This window comes from Pongo abelii, chromosome 3 (assembly GCF_028885655.2).
Source record: "Pongo abelii isolate AG06213 chromosome 3, NHGRI_mPonAbe1-v2.0_pri, whole genome shotgun sequence".
NCBI classification, from domain to species: Eukaryota; Metazoa; Chordata; class Mammalia; order Primates; family Hominidae; genus Pongo; species Pongo abelii.
The window spans coordinates 132,202,080-132,223,291 of NC_071988.2; positions in this window are offsets into that span (position 1 = coordinate 132,202,080).

Sequence of the window (21,212 nt, forward strand, 5' to 3'; positions counted from 1 at the left end):
TGTTTTCTTTTCTTGGTCATAATTATATGAGTGAATAAGCTATTTCTTGGGGCAAAGTTAGCTTTTTATTTTTCCTAATGTTACATTCGCTTTTTAGGCAAAGAAAATTTTACTTAGTACATTAAGGTTGAATCTTAATTAGTGGCCTAAAGGAGTAAACATACCTCCTATCTTGATTTATTTCTTGCCCATTAAGTAATTTCTCTAATAGGTCTGGGGTCTAGAGAAATGAGAATTTCTCTAATTCATGCAGAATTGAATATTTAGTTTTCCCTTAAATCTGAAATGCTATAATGCCTGATTTTTCAACATATGGAAATGCTAGAAATAAGTAAACGATATAATTACCTAGGAATTTTATTTTTTTAATTAAAATATTTTAAATGTTACTCCAAATTCTGCAGTGTTTTATGATTATAAAACTCATTTGATTTTTAAAGTATAATAATTCAAGAACACCCACTGAAAAGGTATTTCTTTTAAAAGGAAAACTCACAAAGAACTAGAACCTACTAGTTCCTAAACATTAGTATATTTGCACATTCTAATGGTGGCTTTTAAAAGTTACTATGCTTTTAGTTCTCAGCTCTTGGAATTATTCACATAGAAATCTATTATTTGACTACAGTGGAAACATTGAGAATGATATTTCTTCAAAAATAGATAAAAGGAAGTTATGGTTGGCATTTTCACTTTGGAAATACAGGACTATCTATATTTGGTACAGTTGTATGAATCATAATTAGGAAGTATGGAAATTTTTTTAAAAAGTTACAAAGTAGTTGGGAATATTTCTTTTGTAATGAGGAAGAAGAGACTGTAAATCAGGAAAGAGATTTACTTGGATATAATAAACTGTTGGAATTCTTCCTGAGATTTGCATGCATGGACAACTCTGTTTAAATTCATGCCATCTCCTCCTACCACTGCTCCCTCTTAGTCTCATTTCTTTCAAGTACACTTTAGAGGAAAACATTTTTATAGAACTAATGTACACAGCTTCACATATGGTTACAACTATCTTTGTGTAACAGGCTGTAAATCACAGCATTTAAGTGTAAGCATGTCTGTGTGTCAGAATGATAAGGTTTTTGCAAAAGACAATCCAAATACAGTTTCATCATGTGAAATCTGGAAGTAAGTAATTTTAATTCCACATCAAGTTAAGTTTTGTACAAACACCATTTATTTCTAACTACAGGCCCCTGGATTGTCCCCACAGAAAATGTTTCACATTCTAATGGTGGTTCTTTATGAACAGAGAGGGCTAGATTTGAGACTTCTTAAGTAAGCTGGATTTAATGAGTTACATCAATGTGTGGAATAGCACTTGGCACAAAATAAATTCATATTTGAATTAGCTTTCACCATGCAGAATAGTAGGAGTAGTAGATAAAAATCAATGGATAGGAGGTTGTAGAGTAAGAGTTACGTATTCATCACAATAACTCCCTCCACAACACAGCAAAATTCCAAGAGATAAAGTTTAGTGGAATCCAAAGGAGAAGGTTAAATTGGGAAGAATTTCCAAAAATCTTTATCTTATAACTATTTGATTTATTTTGTTACTTACTTCTAGAAGCAGTTTAGCAGACAAAGAAATAAGAAACCCACCTACAACTTCCCCTATGTAACTGGAGTGTCTAAGCTTCAATTTGGCACATAATAGCTGTCCCCTGGGAACAATCCAAAGTATGACATTCATGCTTATATGAAGAGGAAGATCAGATTATCTTCCTCTCTAGGTTTTTTTTGCTTTGGTATGCCCCAGAGTCCCACAGAATGCTTATTTGTTACACAGACCAGCCATGTTTTCTTTTGGCTTGGAAAACTGAGTTTTGGCTGGAACTCAGATTGTCCCCCTTTAAGAATGATGAACTCTACAAATGCTGTGAGAAGTTGGGGTCCAGAACATGTTTCACTGCTTCTACCTGTTATTGCGGTAGAAACCTAGGTACTGCAAGGAAATTCTCCACTCATCACAGCTGGCATGGCATCACGAATTAAAATTCTACCCGCTCTCTCTCAACTCACCCCATGCAAAAGAGAATACCTGGTAGATTTATTTTTTTTTTTAAATAGCATGTTCTTCTGTTCTGGAACTTTGTGTAGTTTAGCTGCTTACTTATGGATGTGGGATGGAATACAAACGGGAACCCAGTCTGGGATAGGACAGGAGAGGGATAAAATCAACAATTACACCCCAAAGATGCTATGCTGACATTTTCCAGATTTAGTGCACTATCCATATATCAAGTGGATACAAAGCACCCCAGCACACGCCTGCATGAAACCTGAGTGATTCTCCAGAGTTATGGGGACCATTAGAGGAAGACAGAGAACTTACTCTCCTTTCTATGCGTGAGAATGGACGGATCTAAGAAAACTCCTACTCCCTGTCTGAGTTTTTACAGAACATCTCCAAAGCAGAGATCATATTTTTAAAGAACCTACATTAGCTCACATGGAAATAAATTCATCTTTTAATTTTTAAAAATAATTTATTTTTCTTTATTTTAAAAGAAAATAGAGATAGGATCTCACCATGTTGTCCAGGCTGGTCTTGAACTCTTGGGCTCAAGAGATCCTCCCAGCCTCCCAAAGTGCTGGAATTACAGGCATGAGCCACTGCGCCCCACCCATCATTTAATTTTTAAAATAACTTTGCGAAAATGACAGCTTAAGATGCTGCAAGGAATATAGAAGTGTCTAAAATGGAAGTGCCTGTGATCTAGCAGGAAAATAAGTCACACATTTATCAAAAGTATCATAAGAGAAGAGGTGAGGTAAATAATGTAAAGTGCCAATTGGAGAAATGTCATAGGGTAATCAAATAAATAGTAGAGAAAATTCATAATATTTTTAAGTTCAGAGGAATCAGAGGAATGTGATTCCTCTGATTCCTCTGTGAAAGCCACTAGGGTGGGATGGCTTAAAGAAAGACCCCATGGCCTCACGGAACTTGCGAACTTGGGCTGTACTTGATGGGATTTCAATGAGCAATTCTAAATTTTTTCACCCACAAGATTTGTTGTGACTTATTTCCATATAACTTTTGTTTCATAGCATCACCTTTAGAGAAAAAGGAAAGTTTCAAGAAAGGTAAATTTGTAATGAATATAAAATTTAGCATTCCCCACTGTAGAAACTCTAAAATATTACATCTTAGAGACAGTGGACTCCCAACTGCTCTTGGGCTGTCAGCTAGGATAGTGCCACAAAACTGCTTTTAAACTCTTACCTCACAAAGGTGTGGAAGGAGACACATTGTTCATAAGAAGGGCACCATGAGCACCAGTTCATTGAGTCCATAACAGTGCGAGAAATTGCCCATCATTCTGATCGTTACCTGATTCAGCGAACATGACTAATGGACAAGAGTCAAGGCCTCTGCAGTACTGCTGTGTATGTCCACACAAGATTGGTAGCATCATTTTTCTACTGCCTATAGAAGTATCTTATAGACAGATGCTAAGAAAACTGCTGAATGTGGAAGTGCTTGCCGATTAAGCAGAGAGAGTATGCTGTTGACCTCCCCAAGGGCACAGAAGAGCAATAATGTTCTGCATATAGCAGAGAAATGTTAAAAAGAGGTAGTGAAAGGGAACACTCGGAATTGGACGAACGAAGATAATTAAACCCATGAAGAGGCTATGTGCCCTCCTTCAGAGCAAAGGTAAATCAAGGCAAGTTAGACAAAGTGCATACCCTCAGTGAGATAAGAGTACAGATAAATAGTCACTACAATTAGAACTTAATAGATAAGCCCTCTATTGCATGGCTTATAAGTGAAGGTAAAACATGCCCAAGGATTATGAGATTATTTTCCTAGCTTGACTTGATTGTGTCACTCAAAATATAAAGCATGAATTTCAAAACATCTCACATAAAGTTTGATATTTTATTGTACTAAAAAAAGTACAGTTGCCATTATAGTTACTTTTCAAAGGGTGAAATTTCAGAAAGCCTTCTTTAGTTTATTGTCCACTTCCTATTGCATCTGACTTGTAATGTTGCATTGAAATTTTCTCTCATGCTGTGAATTTACCATGTAAATTTTCAAGCGCTATGATTGCTTGAAGAGAAGACGTCATGCAATCATTATTGCAGAAAAATATTATATCTGAAAATTATACTTTTCAGATATAATGTCAAATCTTTGTTCTTATGATTCCAGTACTTATCAGAAATTTTAAAAGTATTTCAATCTGAAGAGTATGTATTGATAGTTAAATCCAGAAATTGTACCCTAATTTATTTTCCTTTTAAAAATAAGTACCAGCTGGGTGCGGTGGCTCACGCCTGCAATCCCAGCACTTTGGGAGGCCAAGGCGGGTGGATCATGAGGTCAGGAGTTTGAGACCATTCTGGCCAACATGGTGAAACCCCATCTCTATTAAAGATACAAAAAATTAGCCAGGCGTGGTGGTGCATGCCTGTAATCCCAGATACTTGGGAGGCTGAGGCAGGAGAATCGCCTGAACCCGGGAGTGAGCCGAGATCGTGCCATTGCACTCCAGCCTGGGTGATAGGGCAAGACTCCATCTCAAAAAAAAAAAAAAAAAAGTACCAATACTTAAATAAAATAACATTACTGCACTATTCACATCAGTAGTGGAATTATGTATGTTGTGTTGTGAATACCAAGATGGATTCACATCCCAGGGTGTGTTCGCCAAGCAGAGGTAACTGTGGAATGAAGCATGTGAGAGACAGATAACCATGTAAATTAATACTGTTGAAGCTACTGTGTGTGATACTTACGCTTGAGTTTTACATCTTCAAAAGACAGAGATAAATGAAAAACACCAAGACCTTGTAATCACCATTCCAAATTGAAGCCAAATCCCTAAACTCAAAAATGTTTTTATACTTTTTCAAAACTTAATGTTAATTGTTGATTTACTTATTGCCAATTTTATTGTTAGCTTTCTATGTGGCAGGCACTGTGACAGAGAAATATTAATATTATAGAAATAGGTAAGCCTATAACTAATAAACATTCAATCTTATTAGATGTAGTGGAAAGAGCCCTGGACTGGGTGTATAAAGTTCATTCTGCCTTTGCCTGTCTTAGTGACCTTTGGAAGATTCCTTAGCCTCACCCTGGGTTTTAGTTGTCGTATCTGTTATCTGCAATTATATCTAAATTGCATTGCAGCCCTAAATTTTCATGTTCTTATGAAAGATAAATTTCTCTTTATTTTTAAGTCAATTGCAGGTATAGGCAGTTATGGTTGAATACATTTTTAGGATGAATGAGAAAAATTGATTAGGTCCTGATGCTAATGAAGCCATGTTCATAATTCCTATTTTGAAATAAGTGCTAAAACAGACACTATCCAGCCTTGCAGATGAACATTCTGATTGCAGATTAGGCCACGAGTGTGGTAAGAAGGCATGATAAGAACTTGGCTAGATAAGAGACAATTCCACTATAAGCACCTGCTTCTAATAGCACTACAGTTTCACCTTTGTAGATCAAAGGACAACATGAAATTTCATTGATTAGGCTGATTTTCCATTACTGCAACGAATGGGAATCTCTCCAGGAACTTGAATGTTGAAGGGTAGGGGTGAAATCAGACCATTGGCATTTTGGTGGTGGCCTGAAAAGGCTCTAACAGTTTGAGAATGGTGACAGAGAAACGGAAGGAACTAGGAGAAAGGACTCTCTCTACTCAGAGAGAGAGTAGGAGAAGAGAGAAGGAGAATGTGCTCCTTGTTTCCTGAACAGCAGACCATGTAGCCTTTTTAGGAGCAAACAGGGTGCAGTACTGCTCACTACTCAAGTTAATTTTTATTAAATCCCAAAACAAAATATATTTATTATGTACCTGCTATCTATACCTAGAACATTTCTAGGCAATGAGGATACAAGAAAAAGTCCCTGCTTGGTGGAGCTTACATTGTAGTTGGGGAGACAGAGAATGCACATTAACAAACAAGTAAAGTAACTTCAGATGGGGAAAAGGCTCTGATTGGAACAGAAAGGTCTGAGGAGTAGGTAGAAGGAGATGGTCCTGTCTGGGGAGATGACATTTGAGATGAGGCATGAATGGTAAGAAGACAGGCTTGTAAAGATGTTGAATAAATGTGTTTTAAGCAAGTAGAATAGCTCAGAAATGAGACTCCAGAGTATTCACAGAACAGAAAGAAGGCTCAAGAGCATGGCGCCTAGGGGAAAAGAAGAAAAGAGATCTTGTAGGTACTTGCAGGCCAAGAAAAGCGTTTCATTGTTGTTCCAATTGCATTGGGAAGCCATGGAGGGTTTTAAGCAGGAGAGTATTGCAATTTATGTTTTTAAAAGATTACTATGGCTGCTGTAGATACTGCACTTTTCTACATAAAGTTCACTTTTTTCTTTCTCATAAGAAAAAGTAAGAAAAAGCAAACTTTATATAGAAAAAGTTTCTAAAGCTTTTCATTAATAAAAAATAAAATCATATTTAAAATGTGAAACATATGCTTTATCTGCCTGTGTATCTGAATGTCAGATGTCTTCAATAAGGGCTTATTAAGGTATATTTGTTATTTGACCATCCTGTAATCCACGTTGTAAAAACAGTCTCCAAGGGAAGGAGTAATATGTAATAACACCCTAAAAAGAGACCCGGGGTGGGCAGGGTGTGTGGGAAGTGGGACAGATGACCAGAGGGGAGTGTATAACCCATGTAATGTAAATCTCAGCACAATGAAGAGGTCAACAATCAAAAACACAATGTATGGAAAATGCAAAACAGGGGAGCCCAGATAAGGAATTAAACCTACCCTAGTAAACTAGAGGTATGGAATGATGATGGGAATGGATTTACAAAATCCAACTGCAAAGGGATTTTGGGATTTTGTAAATCAATTCCTATCATCATTCCATACTCTTTTCTTAGTTTAATAAGCTGAATGAATCAAGATTTGGAGGAGTATTATTATAGTACAGGGAAGTAACACATGTTAATAAACATCTCTAGTTTTCTAGAAGGACATTGGCCTGTATACTGATAATGTATGCATATATCTGTGTATGTTTATTTTTTTCATAATACTAAAGAAACATATCTTCAGAAAAATACTCCAAAATAAAATAAAAATAACATAAAACTGCAAAAGAGCCCTGGCGTGGTAGCTCATGCCTGTAATCTATCACTTTAGGAGGCCGAGGTGGGTGGATCATGAGGTCAGGAGTTCAAGACTAGCCTGGCCAACATGGTGGAACCCTGTCTCTAGTAAAAATACAAAAATTAGCCGGGCATGGTGGCGCATGCCTGTAATCCCAGCTACCTGGGAGGCTGAGGCAGGAGAATTGCTTGAACCGGGACCCGGGAGGCAGAGGTTGCAGTGAGCCATGATCACACCACTGCACTCCCTTCACTCCAGCCTGGGCTACAGAGCGAGACTCCATCTCAAAAAAAAAAAGCTGCAAAAGAATTTTCCCATAGTTGTACATACTGCTTAAGAAAACCAATGTTTAATATTTTATTGTTTTATTTCCTGTCTTTTTTCTATGTATATATTTTTGCAATAGCAGTTTTATATAGTTTGTATCATTTTGTTGCTTGCTTTTTTCACTTTCTGTATATGTATATTAAATTATTTGCATGTTCTTTTTCTACAATAAAGCTGTATTGGTTAGTAATTAAAACAGTTAAATATAGCATCATAATAAAAATCCATTCGTATCTTATAGAGAAAAGCTGCCTAAATGCTGTTATATGAACATAGTTAAACTTTTACATTTATAATTAAAACAGGAAATAAACTTTTTTTCAACTTAAGTTTGATCTGGCCATTATTTTATCCACTTATTCCATCCAGATGATGTCTTCTATGAATTTGGTACCATGCAATGTAGTATGAATACAAAGGGATTAGAAAACATAATGAATGACTCTAATCTCAAAATATTGTGTGTGTGGGAGAAAAGGCACATATTATGTCAAGAAAGTACAAAATAACTTAAAATAGCAAATAAGATGGTATACAACATAAGTTCTGGAGTACCTTGGAACAAAGAGAAATCAATTCCATGAAAGCGAGGTTAGTTTCTTTGACCAAACATATTTTTGTGATACATATTGTACAAAATGTCATGAACACAAGCAAGCATAAGATAGTCTTAAAGCTCTAGAGGTGTGTTTTTCACTAGGGCAGCCACTGGCCACATGTGCATATTGAGCACTTGAAATGGTTAGTCCTAAGTGAGATGTGGTATAAGCATAAAACATGCTAGGTTTTGATGTTATCCAACAAATGTAAAATACATTATTAACTTTTATATTAAGTACATATTTTTATTTTGAGCACACAAAACAATATTTCAGACAGATGAATTGGGTTAAATAAACCATAATATTAAAATTATTTTCACCTGGTTCTTTTTGAATTTTTAATGTGGCTACTAAGAAAGTTTGTATTTACACATATGGCTGACACTATCTCTTATTTATCGGTGCTGCTCTGGATTTTTAAAATTCAAACAAGAAAATGGCAAATTAAAGCTGTACAAAATAACCTATACAAAGTGCCGAGAGATGAGAAACAGAAGCTACAAATTGACAAGCATCTACAATATATCTAGCCGTCTGTGAGAGAGAGGGAAGGTCTTGGTTGATACTGAGGAAAATGATTGTAATGCTGATGGAGAAATGAAACATGGCAAGGAGTGCAGAGCTACAGTGTTTCTGTGGGGAGTGATACTATTTAGCTTTAGACCAACTGAATTGTTGGTGGAATATGCAAGTGGACACAGGTAGGTATAGTTTTGACCTTGACTCTCAGGAGAAAATTCATACTCATGATAAAATCTGTGGGTTCTTTGAGTAGATGTGATGGTTGAAGTCATAAGATTGAGTTATCCAAAGGTGTAAGAGGGAGAAGAGAAAATATCTGACTTGTGGAGGAAGTCCATGCAGAGGGAGTAGGTGAAGACTTTGGAGAAGACAGCACAGGGTATGAAGAAGCTAAGCAATGTAGTGTCATCGAAGCCAAGGGAGAAGAAGATGAGGGCGGGGAACGGTTCATTTATTTTTTTTCTCCATGTTTTCATTATATTAGTTCAATTTCATGCAGTAACATTTATTACATGCCTACTTTATGTCAGATATTGTGAGGATTTCTGGAGATACAGCAATAAATATGTGGTGTAGAAAATAGTGTGGTGAAAGGGGAGACAAGCAAGGATGGCTACGGAAACGGAAAGAAAAATTTAGAGATCACTGAACTTTGCATTAATGACAACTGGTAACCAAAGCGACTGGGATCACACCACCACAACAAGAACCTAAACTAAGCAGACAGAATTGGAGGATTACTAAATAAGGTACGTAATAAAGGTAACCAAATATTTATTTATTTATTTATTTATTTTTGAGACAGTGTCTCTTTCTGTCGCCCAGGCTGGAGTGCAGTGATATAATCTCTGCTCACTGCAACCTCTGCCTCCTGGGTTCAGTTGATTCTCATGCCTCAGCCTACCGAGTAGCTGGGATTACAAGTGTGGGCCACCACGCCCGACTACATTTTGTGTTTTTAGTAAAGATAGGGTTTCACGATGTTGCCAAGGCTGGTCTCAAACTCCTGACCTCAAGTGATCCACCCGCCTTGGCCTCCCAGTGTGTCGGGATTATAGGCCTCAGCCACCACGCCTGGCCACTAAATATTTAATTATATGTATTTTTGCCAAATAGATATAGCTAAAGCAGAGTTTTTCAACCTCAGCCCCACTGACATTTGGATTAAACGATGCATAGGGAGGCTGTCCCGTGCATTGTAGGATGTTCAGCAGCATCCAGGACCTCTACCCCAATCCACCTTCTTCCTCAGTTGTGACAATCAAAAATCTCCAGATACTGCCAAATGTCCTCTGGGAGGATAGCAAAATTACTTGTTTTTTTGTTTTGTTTTGTTTGTTTGTTTGTTTTGAGATGGAGTTTTGCTCTTGTTGCCCAAGCTGGAGTGCAATGGCGTGATCTCGGCTCACTGAAACCTCTGCCGCCTAGGTTCAAGCAATTCTCCTGCCTCAGCCTCCTGAGTAACTGGGACTACAGGTGCACACCAACACGCCTGGCTAACTTTTGTATTTTTGGTAGAGACGGGGTTTCATTCTGTTGGCCAGGCTGGTCTTGAACTCTTGAACCAGGGATCCACTCGCCTCGGCCTCCTAATTTTTTATATTTTTAGTAGAAACAGGTTTCACCATGTTAGCAAGGCTGGTCTCAAACTCCTGACCTCAGGTGATCCACCCACCTCGGCCTCCCAAAGTGTTGGGATTACAGGCGTGAGCCACTGTGCCTGGCCCAAACTTACTCTTGATTGACAACCACTGACCTAAAATAACAATTGAGAGATGAAATAAAAAGAATACCTATGGTGAAGGGTATTCGTTAAAGTCATGCTTGCAGATATTTCCTTCAGCTCTTGGTAGCTTAATACAACAGGCTTTTGTTAGTTGCTCACATAAAGATCAGTTGGTGGTGTGGAGTAGGAAAGGAGGATGTGTTCATTTGGAAGCTCAGGCTCCTTCCATCTTGTGATGCTTCCACCTTCCATATATGGCATTTGAGATCTCCCTGGATGGCAACATGATCTGGAGCCAAAGGAAGAGAGAGCACAGGATTACACAGGTTGTTTTTATACACCAGGTATGGAAGAGAATATACCACTTCTCTCCACATCCTATTAGCCAAAACAGAGTCACATTTCCACAGTAAAGATGGCTGAGAAATTCTGTTCAACTGTGAGTCCAGGAAGATGGGAAATATAGTTCATGAACAATTAGCCAATCACTGCCAATAAGCCAAAAGGTACCTTGAACCTCAAATGTAATTTTGTCTTTGATTATCAAAGGTGAATGTCTACGTGGGTCAAATTAATCAAATTGTTAGACAAATGTTCATGTATTTTATTGCCATGTATGGACATAGTTGCTTTAGAGTCAGCAGTATTGAGTTTCAGTTGTTAAAGAAAAGCAACAAAGCAAATAATTCTATACTAAATGGCACATAGTCATTATGCAAATTATTTTATAGGCAATTGGAGAAAATGAGCAATGCCAGCCTTCAGAAAGACGCAGAATAGAAGGATCGAGTATTATCATTGAAATCACAGGAATGGTTCAGAACTTGAATCATAGCCAGAATCACCACAGGAAAATGATGTGGCCAACTTCCTGGATGTGGATTTGGGTAAAGTTACTTTATATCTATAATGCTATATTTGAAACACATAAAAAATTATTGAGAAAGCAAAATAGACAATTAAAATAATCACATAATTAAAATCATCTAAAATTTGAGAAGACTTGATGACTTCTTAAATCTGATTTGTTTAAAAAATAGAATTACAATCAGTTTGCATTAAACAACATTAGTGCATCACACTTGGCCACCTTATTTTTGTTGTTCTTTCCGTATTCTAACATTTGTCATCATTTAACATATAAGCTAGGCAGTATTTATACTACCTAAATTACAAGGCTACTTTCTGAACACGCCAAGCAGTTAGGGACACCCCCAGGACACTAGAGGACAAAAAGTAATGCAATGTCCACCTCAGTTGGCACATGTTGGGGTGGGGATTCTCTCAGTGTATTGATAGGTTTGACACCGAGATAAATATATATGTTGGATCTTGTAGTACAGTTTTCTTTAGAAACTGTATTATAAATGTGATTTGTTGTCAACGCTACCTGCAAAGGTCTGGATAGCCCATAATGTAGCTAAAATACAAAATTATTCATGGGAAGGTCTGGACTAGGCCATAAACAGTACCAAACTCTTTCTATTAGATCTGGAGTCAGCTTGCTATGGTAAGTGGCACCTGGTACTCATAATAACAAACTCATAACTTTGCTGGATGCACTAAAAAGACAGCAAATAAAAGACATCTGGGACCAAGTATGTGCCATGAAGATTGGTTCTATTTCATTCGGTTTCCTTCCTCTTTTCTTCCACCTGAATATGATTACCTTAACTCCCATCTGTTTCTATGATATTCTGAAGTACAAATAAAATTATCTTTTGGGAAATAAAATCAGGAGTTGCAGTACTTGAGCCATCTCTAGAAGCAGTGTGGGGTCTAGGGCAAATCACTTAGCATGTGACCCGCTCACAGTAAACCAAGTCTGCTCAGGAAAAAAACAGTTAAAATAAATATTCAGAACAGCCATGACAAGAAACAAACATAAACTGTGAGCATGTAGCTGAATAGTTTTTCTACAAGTGTGAAGAGAGAAGAGATTTTGCTTCCGTACAAATTTTAGCAGCAACAGTGAAACATTTTTCTTCCTATGGCCTGTCCATCTGAGTCATTGCACTGTACAACAAAGTAAGTCCTAAAATGAGGGGAGGCCAGTATGGGACAGAGCAGCTAGGTGATCACCAAAGAGACCTGCTTCTCTCTCTAAAGGCAGCGTTGTTGATACCTATGTATACCAGCCCCCTCGCTATTAAGAGTAGCCACATGGACAGGGTGCAGTTGGCTCCTGCCTGTAATCCCTGCACTTTGAGAGGCCAAGGCGGGTGCATCACTTGAGGTCAGGAGTTTGAGACCAGCCTGGCCACCACGGCGAAAACCCATCTCTACTAAAAATATAAAAATTAGCTGGGTGTGGTGGTGCATGCCTGTAATCCCAGCTACTCAGGAGGCTGAGGTGGGAGGATCTCTTGAACCTGGGAAATGGAGGTTGCAGTCAACTGAGATCTCGCCACTACACTCCAGCCTGGGTGACAGAGCGAGACTCCTTCTCAGAAAAAAAATAAATAAATAAAATAAAAAATAAGAGTAGTCATAAGATTCCTTCTATTAGATTAAAATAGATTAGAATGGCCAATGAGTATGAGTGAAAGTAATGTGCAGGACTTCTAGGCTGAGGTGATTAGTCATCCAGTGGAAGCTCCTCATGTTCTTTTCTGTGGCATCCTTGGAGGCTATACGAAGAGGGAGGCACCGCAAGATGAAAGGAGCCTAAATCCCTGAGTCACTGCTTGGAAAAATGTTTTCCAATAGAGTTCTCCAACAAAGAATATCCACCTTGAATGTGGCCAGAGTGAGAAATCAAATTTTACTGTGTTCTATCACAGATATATTGGTACTCTTTGTCTCGGCATTAGACTCATCTTATTAACACACAGCGTAATTGGCCAGATTGGGGTTGGTCTGAAGATAGCTGGCAAGTGAATGATATCAAGTGTAAATATTTACAGGAGATTAGAGAAGGATTGATCATTGTGGTCTGTCCGGATCAATGAAGGTTTGCTTGGGAAGAGAAGTAAGTTGGGTCCTGAGAATGTATTAGAAAAGAGGGAGAGGAGAAGAAACCCAGGCAGGAGCATGGTGATGACAATGTGTAATTTACATCTTTAAGACATAAATAGATCAGTTTGGCTTGGAGGTAAATTTGAAAAGGGATTTTGAGAGGCTAGGAACCCTTTGGAGAGAAAGGAAGTGGGGTTTTGAGTCCCATACCAAGAACCTATCTTATCAGTGAGTGGGACTCACTGAAGATGTTTGCATAGTGCAATGGCAATGTGAAAGTGATTCTAGGAAAAAGTGAAGAGATAGGAGAGAAAAAAGAAAAGAAAAACCCAGCTAGTTAATGTGCAGGGGATGAGACGGGTGGCAGGTAGTGAAGGACAGGAAGTGCGAACTTCCTGTTCTCCTCAGCCCTGTCTTTCACTCTCCTATGAGTATCTTGCATTCAGGCCATGTTTGTGCTCCTCGAAGTGTGGCAGCAGTATTATCGTCTACCCGAAAGCCATTTCCCCCTTCTTATTTGCCAACAAATATTCCGACTTTGTGGCAGCAGTGTGTCCTGTTCTGGAGATGAACTGGTGTCATTCAAGTCAGTCGCTTCTATTACATTCCTCTCAACAGAATATGGTTGAAATTACAGAAGTAACTCGTGATTCACCTGGACAAGGCGATATCAGGGGAAGCCTGCTGAGGGCTTCTGGGAAACATCTTCTTCACTGATAAAAGGAAAGAACTACTTAAGAGAAAATCTTTTACTCTTCTTCCCTCTCTCCACTTCTTGCTTTCGAATGATATTGTGATAGTTGAAGCTGTGGCAGTCAGCTTGAGTCCACACAGTAGAGATGGTGGAATGAAAAGATAGGCAGAGCTTAGTTTCTTGATAGCATCATTGAGCTCCAAGGCATGTTGATAGTCTCTACCTCCAGACTCTTTTTTTGAGATAAGATCTCACTCCGTTGCCCAGGCTGGAGTGCAGTGGTGTAATCACAGCTCACTGCAGCCTCGACCTTCCAGGCTCAAGTGACTCTCCTGCCTCAGCCTCCCGAGTAGCTGGGACTACAGGCATGCACCATCACACCTAGCTAATTTTTGTGTTTTCTGTAGAGACAGAATCTAATTATGTTGCCCAGGCTGATCTCAAACTCCAGGGCTCAAGCGATCTACTTGCCTCAGCCTCCCAAAGAGCTGGGATTACAGGTGCGAGCCACCACATCCGGTCCCAGACTTCTTATGATGAGAGATAATTAGATGTCCTTATAGATTAAGCCACAATTAGCTAAGTTTTCTGTTATTTGGAACTAAAAGAATTCCTGATTACTCCAAAATAAATTCCTTCTCAAAAGGTATTAATATCTAAAGTGTTTGTATGCTCCAACCCGTGGTGGGCTGTAGCTGATGATTTCACACATGGAGACATATCTGAATCCTGAGTAAAGAGATTTAAACAGTGAAGCTAAGACCCTTACAATACATGCACATAAATATCTTAAGCCCAGATACAAATGATAAACCAAGAATGAAAGAGTCACATTAAAACCCTCTAAAAGCTGAATGGAAAGCAAGATATCAAAGGAAATTATCTAAAATACAGAAGTCAAACAATCCACCAGACTAGCCATCATTGAGGACAGTAGAAATAAATGAGGCAAAGCATTCAGAAGATGGAAGGTAGTTACTGTACCCTCAAGAAATAGTGTTATTTTGCCCTGGATTTGTATATCATTGACCTTAAAAAAGCATCTGTAATGAAAGCTTCAAAATCAGAGATGGGTATAAGATTTCCCCAGACATAAATTTAATGAAAGATTCAAATAAAATCAGTGGGAGTCATATTGCTTATACAAAACGACATACAGCCTGTTAACTGAACAAATAATTTATTAACACTGTAAACAAATATTCTGCCATGAAGACAACTGGAAAATAAACACACAAAAATCTTTGAAACCTTGAGCAAAATACCTCCCAAAGAACAAAAACCAAGTTGTCAAGTATATCTTTAGAAAATCGGAAGTGAATGAAAAAAGAGAGTGTGTTCTTATTCAAAAAGCTAGTATTCTATCTCATTGTGATCCTCTTTCTACTTGAAAAACACCTATTCTGTCCTGAGGCTATGTTTTCATTTGTGTTTTTATTTAGTGCTTTTCCAACATTTGAAGTGCCTGGGACATTATTGTTTTCAATAAATGTTTGTTGAGTGAATACATAAAATCTGCTGTACTCTTTTTCTGTGGCTGCTTTAACAAATTACTACGGACTTGGCTTAAAATAACAGAAATGTATTCTTTCACATTTTTGGAGGCCAGAAGTCCAAAATGAATATCACTAGGCCAAAATCAAGGATAGCAGGGTCGTCTTGATCTAGAAGCTGTAGGGGAGAATCTGTTGCTTCCCTCTTCTGGTGACTGCCAGCATTCCTTGGCTTGTGGCTGCATCACTCCAATCTTAAAGACCAGCACCTTCAACAGCACCTTCAAATCTCTCTCTGCTCTGTCTTTACATCACCTCTGTCTGTGTGTAAAATCTCTCTGCCTCCCTTTTATAAGGACACATGAGATCGTATATTAGGACCTACTCTAATAGTACAGGATAATCTTCCATCTCAAGATCTTAAACTTAATCATATCTGCAAAGACACTTAAAAAAAAACTATATTTTGTAACATGCACAGGTTCCAGGGATTATCAAGTGGATATTTTTTGGAGGGGAGCATTTTTTTTTTTAGCTTAAAACAAAAGCATTCTAAAAAAGTCATAAACTGAAAACAGAAGAGATGCTAAATAAAGAGAACAGCAACAGGAGAAATAATGTTTCTATTACCCATATGGATGACTTTGATCATCTTAATGCAGTTAAAGTCTTTACTTCCAAGGAAAACAAAAATTGAAGACAACTTTATTTGGTTAAAGTTAATGTGGCAATAAAGAAATTTTCAAACCAAACAGCTAGCACTAATAAATAAAAATTGTAAAATTGTAGGCCTTTTCTTTGAAATAAATAATTAATATTACCTAAGGTAAAGAAAGGGTCTATTAGAATTTTTGTGGAGAACATAATCCAAAATAATCATTGCTAGTATAACTCACTTGGACTCTTTATGGAGTAAAGAACATTGGATGAAATAGTTTCCCTATACCAACATTATTTTTGCAGACTCCTGCAGATAGAAGAGAAGAAAATATTGCCAAGAATTCTGATATCATAAAGGCTGAAAGGAAATGTTGAGTAAATTAAACATTTCAGGAAGTTTTAAAACTCTTCAGAATACAGAACTATTATTTAGTGCACTGAAAAAATATATATAATTTCAAAATTCTTAGAACAACAGAAATCTAGACTATATTATCACTATTATTTTTCTCCTGCTGTTTTTATGTCCAACCACTTTCTCCCAATGCATTATTGCACATGAGGGAACTCAATACAAAAGCAGTTAAAAATTATAGGAATCATAAGTGTTTTAGTTTTATTTTGTTTTCTTTTCTAAATATTTTCAAAATCTCTACATGCTGAGAACAAGGCAGGGCTTTACATATATGCCTTTAAGAATATTAAGAATATTCACTATTATTTCTTTTAATGCTCACATTTTGAAGTTTATCCTAGCATTCCTTACCTAATAAATATTTGTTGAAGAGTAAATATTTATTTAGTCAACAAATATTTGTTGAGTTATTGAATGAATGAATAAGTGAATAAATAAATAGTGGCTGAGAAACACTTTTCTGGCAGTGGGGGGTGGGGGGGGGCAGGGGAAGCAAGTGAAGTGAACAGATTCTCTCTAGAGTGATCCAAATAGCTAACAGGAGCATAATTCTTGCTTGTGAACTGACATCTCCTGGCATTCAGGGATTAGTGGTGAAAGACATTATGAGCATCATTCTGGGTATCCCAGAAAACTGCAGAGAGTTCTCAAATCAGCCTGGAAACAACAAGGAATAGAGAAGATAGAAACTTATTGTTTCACTGATTTTTATTTTTATTTTTTATTTTTTTGAGACAGAGTCTTGCTCTGTTGCCCAGGCTGGAGTGCAGTGACGTGATCTCGGCTCACTGCAACCTCACCCTCCAGGTTCAAGCGATTCTCCTGCCTCAGCCTCGTAAGTAGCTGGGATTACAGGTGCCCACCACCATGCCCGGCTATATGTTTGTACTTTTAATTGAGACGGGGTTTGACCATGTTGGCTAGGCTGGTCTTGAACTCCTGGCCTCAAGTGATCCACCTGCCATGGCCTCCCAAAGTGCTGGGATTACAGGCGTGAGCCACTGTGCCTGGCCTGATTTTTATTTTTTATTAAATTATGTTTTGTGTTTTGGAGGTTTATTTTCCTTCTCATCTATTTTGAAAGTCTTCCTTTTTCCTCTCCCTTTCCTCTGCCTCTTGTCTCTTTCTTCTTCTCCTTTTCCTCATCTTTCCTCCTTCTCCCTTTATTGTGCCAGTCATTAGACAGATTCATCATTTTCCCACCAATAAAAATTAGATGTGGCATGCTGAACATTTTCTGTCTTAAAACTACTCCTGATATCTGAATCAGTTTTCAGCTCTTGGAAAAAGTTAATCTAGTTCACTTAGTCTTAAAACCAACTGAACCTTTTAAAACAGTTGTTGACACCAAATAAAAGATGACAAGTAGGGAACAGGCATTGGAAATACATGTGAATTTACCGGCATCACAAAGAACATTGCCAATATGGATTTAGACCTCACAGTTAGCCAAGTCAGTTGCAATGACTCTCTCCTTTTTCAACTCTCACAGCTCACTAAACCTTTAAAGTTTGGAAATGCCTGAATTGACCAAGGCTGTTTATAGAATTTATGAGTTTAATAATAGTGGCCCTGTGGCTAGATGGACAGAAACTGGTTCAGGCCCTCCTTGTTCTCTATATATACAGTCTAATTTGCAGATTCTATTTCCTCCATTGTGAATCTAGCTTGCCACTTTTTTTTTTTTTTTTTTGGAGACAGAGTCTCGCTCTGTCGCCCAGGCTGGAGTGCAATGGCGTGATCTCAGCTCACTGCAACCTCCGCCTTCTGGGTTCAAGCGGGATTCTCCCACCTCAGCCTCCCGAGTAGCTGGGATTACAGGCACCCACCATCATGCCCAGCTAAGTTTTGTATTTTTGTAGAGTCGGGGTTTCACTGTGTTGGCCAGGCTAGTCTTGAACTCCTGACCTCAGGTGATCAGCCTTGAACCATAGCATTCAGCTCAGATCATTGAGTAAAGGGCCAGCCAAATAATCACACGGTAGTGTTAATTGCTGACTACATTTCCTGAGATGCTCCTAGTGCCCAGGTGAGCCAGCAGCACATGTTATGGTATGGATATGGCTTGTTTGTTCCAACAGAAACTCATGTTGAAATTGGATCCCCAGTGGCAGTGTTGGGAGGTGGGGTCTAATGGGAAGTGTTTAGGTCATGACGACTCTACCCTCATGGGTGGCTTGGTGCCCTTCTGTATTCTACAACAGTAAATGAATTCTTGCTCTGGCAAGACTGAATTAGTTCTTGTGGGAATGAATTAACTCCTGTGAGACTGGGCTGTCATAGAGCCAGGATGCACCTTGGGTTTTGCCACTTTACACGTGTCTGCTTCCCCTTTGACCTTCCCTAATGTTGTAATGGTGCGAAAGCCCTCACCAGAAGCCAAGCAGGTGCTGTTGCCATGCTTCTTGTGCTTCCTAGTCTACAGAAATGTGAGCTAAGTAATCCTCTTTTCTCTATAAATTACCCAGCCTCAGGTATATGTTATAGCAACAAAAAACAGACTAAGACAACACCGTGTATACACAGAAGGCCCAATAGCTCTGTAGGATGTGTAATTCCTGGTACCTAATAGAAAAGCTTTAAATGGAAGCTCTAAGTGAAAAAGAGAGGTGCATACTTGGCCTTTGATGTTACAGTCTACCGCCTATGGGAAGGAATTTGCCAAGAATTTCCTCACCTACTCAAGATCAGATGTGATTTCCAGGTCCTCACCCCAGGGAATGTCTTTCCAGTCTTTTCTGGAATTCGAACAGAGTTTCTCTCAACATTCCTGGCACAGTATGTCTATTAACCCCTCCCATTCTGGATTATTGTTTTTCCTTCCTCTCCTTGTTCATTTATTTGTTCATTTGTTTATTCACTAAAATCAATAAACATTTATTGAGTGTTAAATAGGGAACAGATATCTATTGAATGTTAAATAAGGAACAGATACTGGAATTTTAGTATTCAAAGTAGATCATGATAATGTACGTATCAAAAGGGATGGAGATTGTCATATAGAACCTGCAGTAAACTGTTTTCTTTCACTCCACTGGCTTGGACCTAATAAGCGGAAATTGACCAGCAGTAGTCTTTTGAAATTATTTATATCCAATGTAGATTCATTCAACGTAAGATTACCCAATATCGACTATTTAATCTAGGAGGGTGCCTGTGATGGTGCACGTGCTGGCTGTTCTACCTCTGCTCATCTGGCTGTATTAGGTAACCCTAATATGCTGATCCTCACAAGATGTGGTGCCCTTCATTGGATGCAGTCAGCTCACACAGGTTGGTACTAATAAGATACTGTGGCTAGAACTGGTCTGTGGACTGAAAACCTACACACACACCCCCCCCCATATGTGGACTTAGGGTATTTTATTTCTTCTGGCAAAAAAAAATGCATTTAAATAGTATATTCCTTATGGTAGAATTTCAGGCAGAGTAGTAGAGCTTTTTCATAGCGGGTGGCCATTCTTAATCTTCCTTAAGTGTACCCAACCCAAAGGTCTATTATCTTCTCTGTACATAAGACCTGGTGATGAGATTGTTGTCTTTCTAAATAAGGGCAAGTTTAAGAGATTTCATATATGTTTGCCACAAGGTCAAGTTTAAGAGATTTCTTTTTTTTTTTTTAATTTTATTATTATTATACTTTAAGTTTTAGGGTACATGTGCACAATGTGCAGGTTAGTTACATACGTATACATGTGCCATGCTGGTGTGCTGCACACATTAACTCGTCATTTAGCATTAGGTATACCTTCTAAAGCTATCCTTCCCCACTCCCCCCACCCCACAACAGTCCCCAGAGTGTGATGTTCCCCTTTCTGTGTCCATGTGTTCTCATTGTTCAATTCCCACCTATGAGTGAGAATATGCTGTGTTTGGCTATTTGTCCTTGCGATAGTTTACTGAGAATGATGATTTCCAATTTCATCCGTGTCCCTACAAAAGACATGAACTCATCATTTTTTATGGCTGCATAGTATTCCATGGTGTACATGTGCCACATTTTCTTAATCCAATCTATCATTGTTGGATATTTGGGTTGGTTCCAAGTCTTTGCTATTGTGAATAGTGCCACAATAAACATACGTGTGCATGTGTCTTTATAGTAGCATGATTTATAGTCCTTTGGGTATATGCCCAGTAACGGGATGGCTGGGTCAAATGGTATTTCTAGTTCTAGATCCCTGAGGATTTGCCACAGACTTCCACAATGGTTGAACTAGTTTACAGTCCCACCAACAGTGTAAAAGTGTTCCTATTTCTCCACATCCTCTCCAGTACCTGTTGTTTCCTGACTTTTTAATGATTGCCATTCTAAGTGGTGTGAGATGGTATCTCATTGTGGTTTTGATTTGCATTTCCCTGATGGCCAGTGATGGTGAGCATTTTTTCATGTGTTTTTTGGCTGCATAAATGTCTTCTTTTGAGAAGTGTCTGTTCATGTCCTTCGCCCACTTTTTGATGGGGTTGTTTGTTTTTTCTTGTAAACTTGTTGGAGTTGATTGTAGATTCTGGATATTAGCCCTTTGTCAGATAAGTAGGTTGCGAAAATTTTCTCCCATTTTGTAGGTTGCCTGTTCACTCTGATGGTAGTTTCTTTTGCTGTGCAGAAGCTCTTTCGTTTCATTAGATCCCATTTGTCAATTTGGGCTTTTGTTGCCATTGCTTTTGGTGTTTTATTCATGAAGTCCTTGCCCATGCC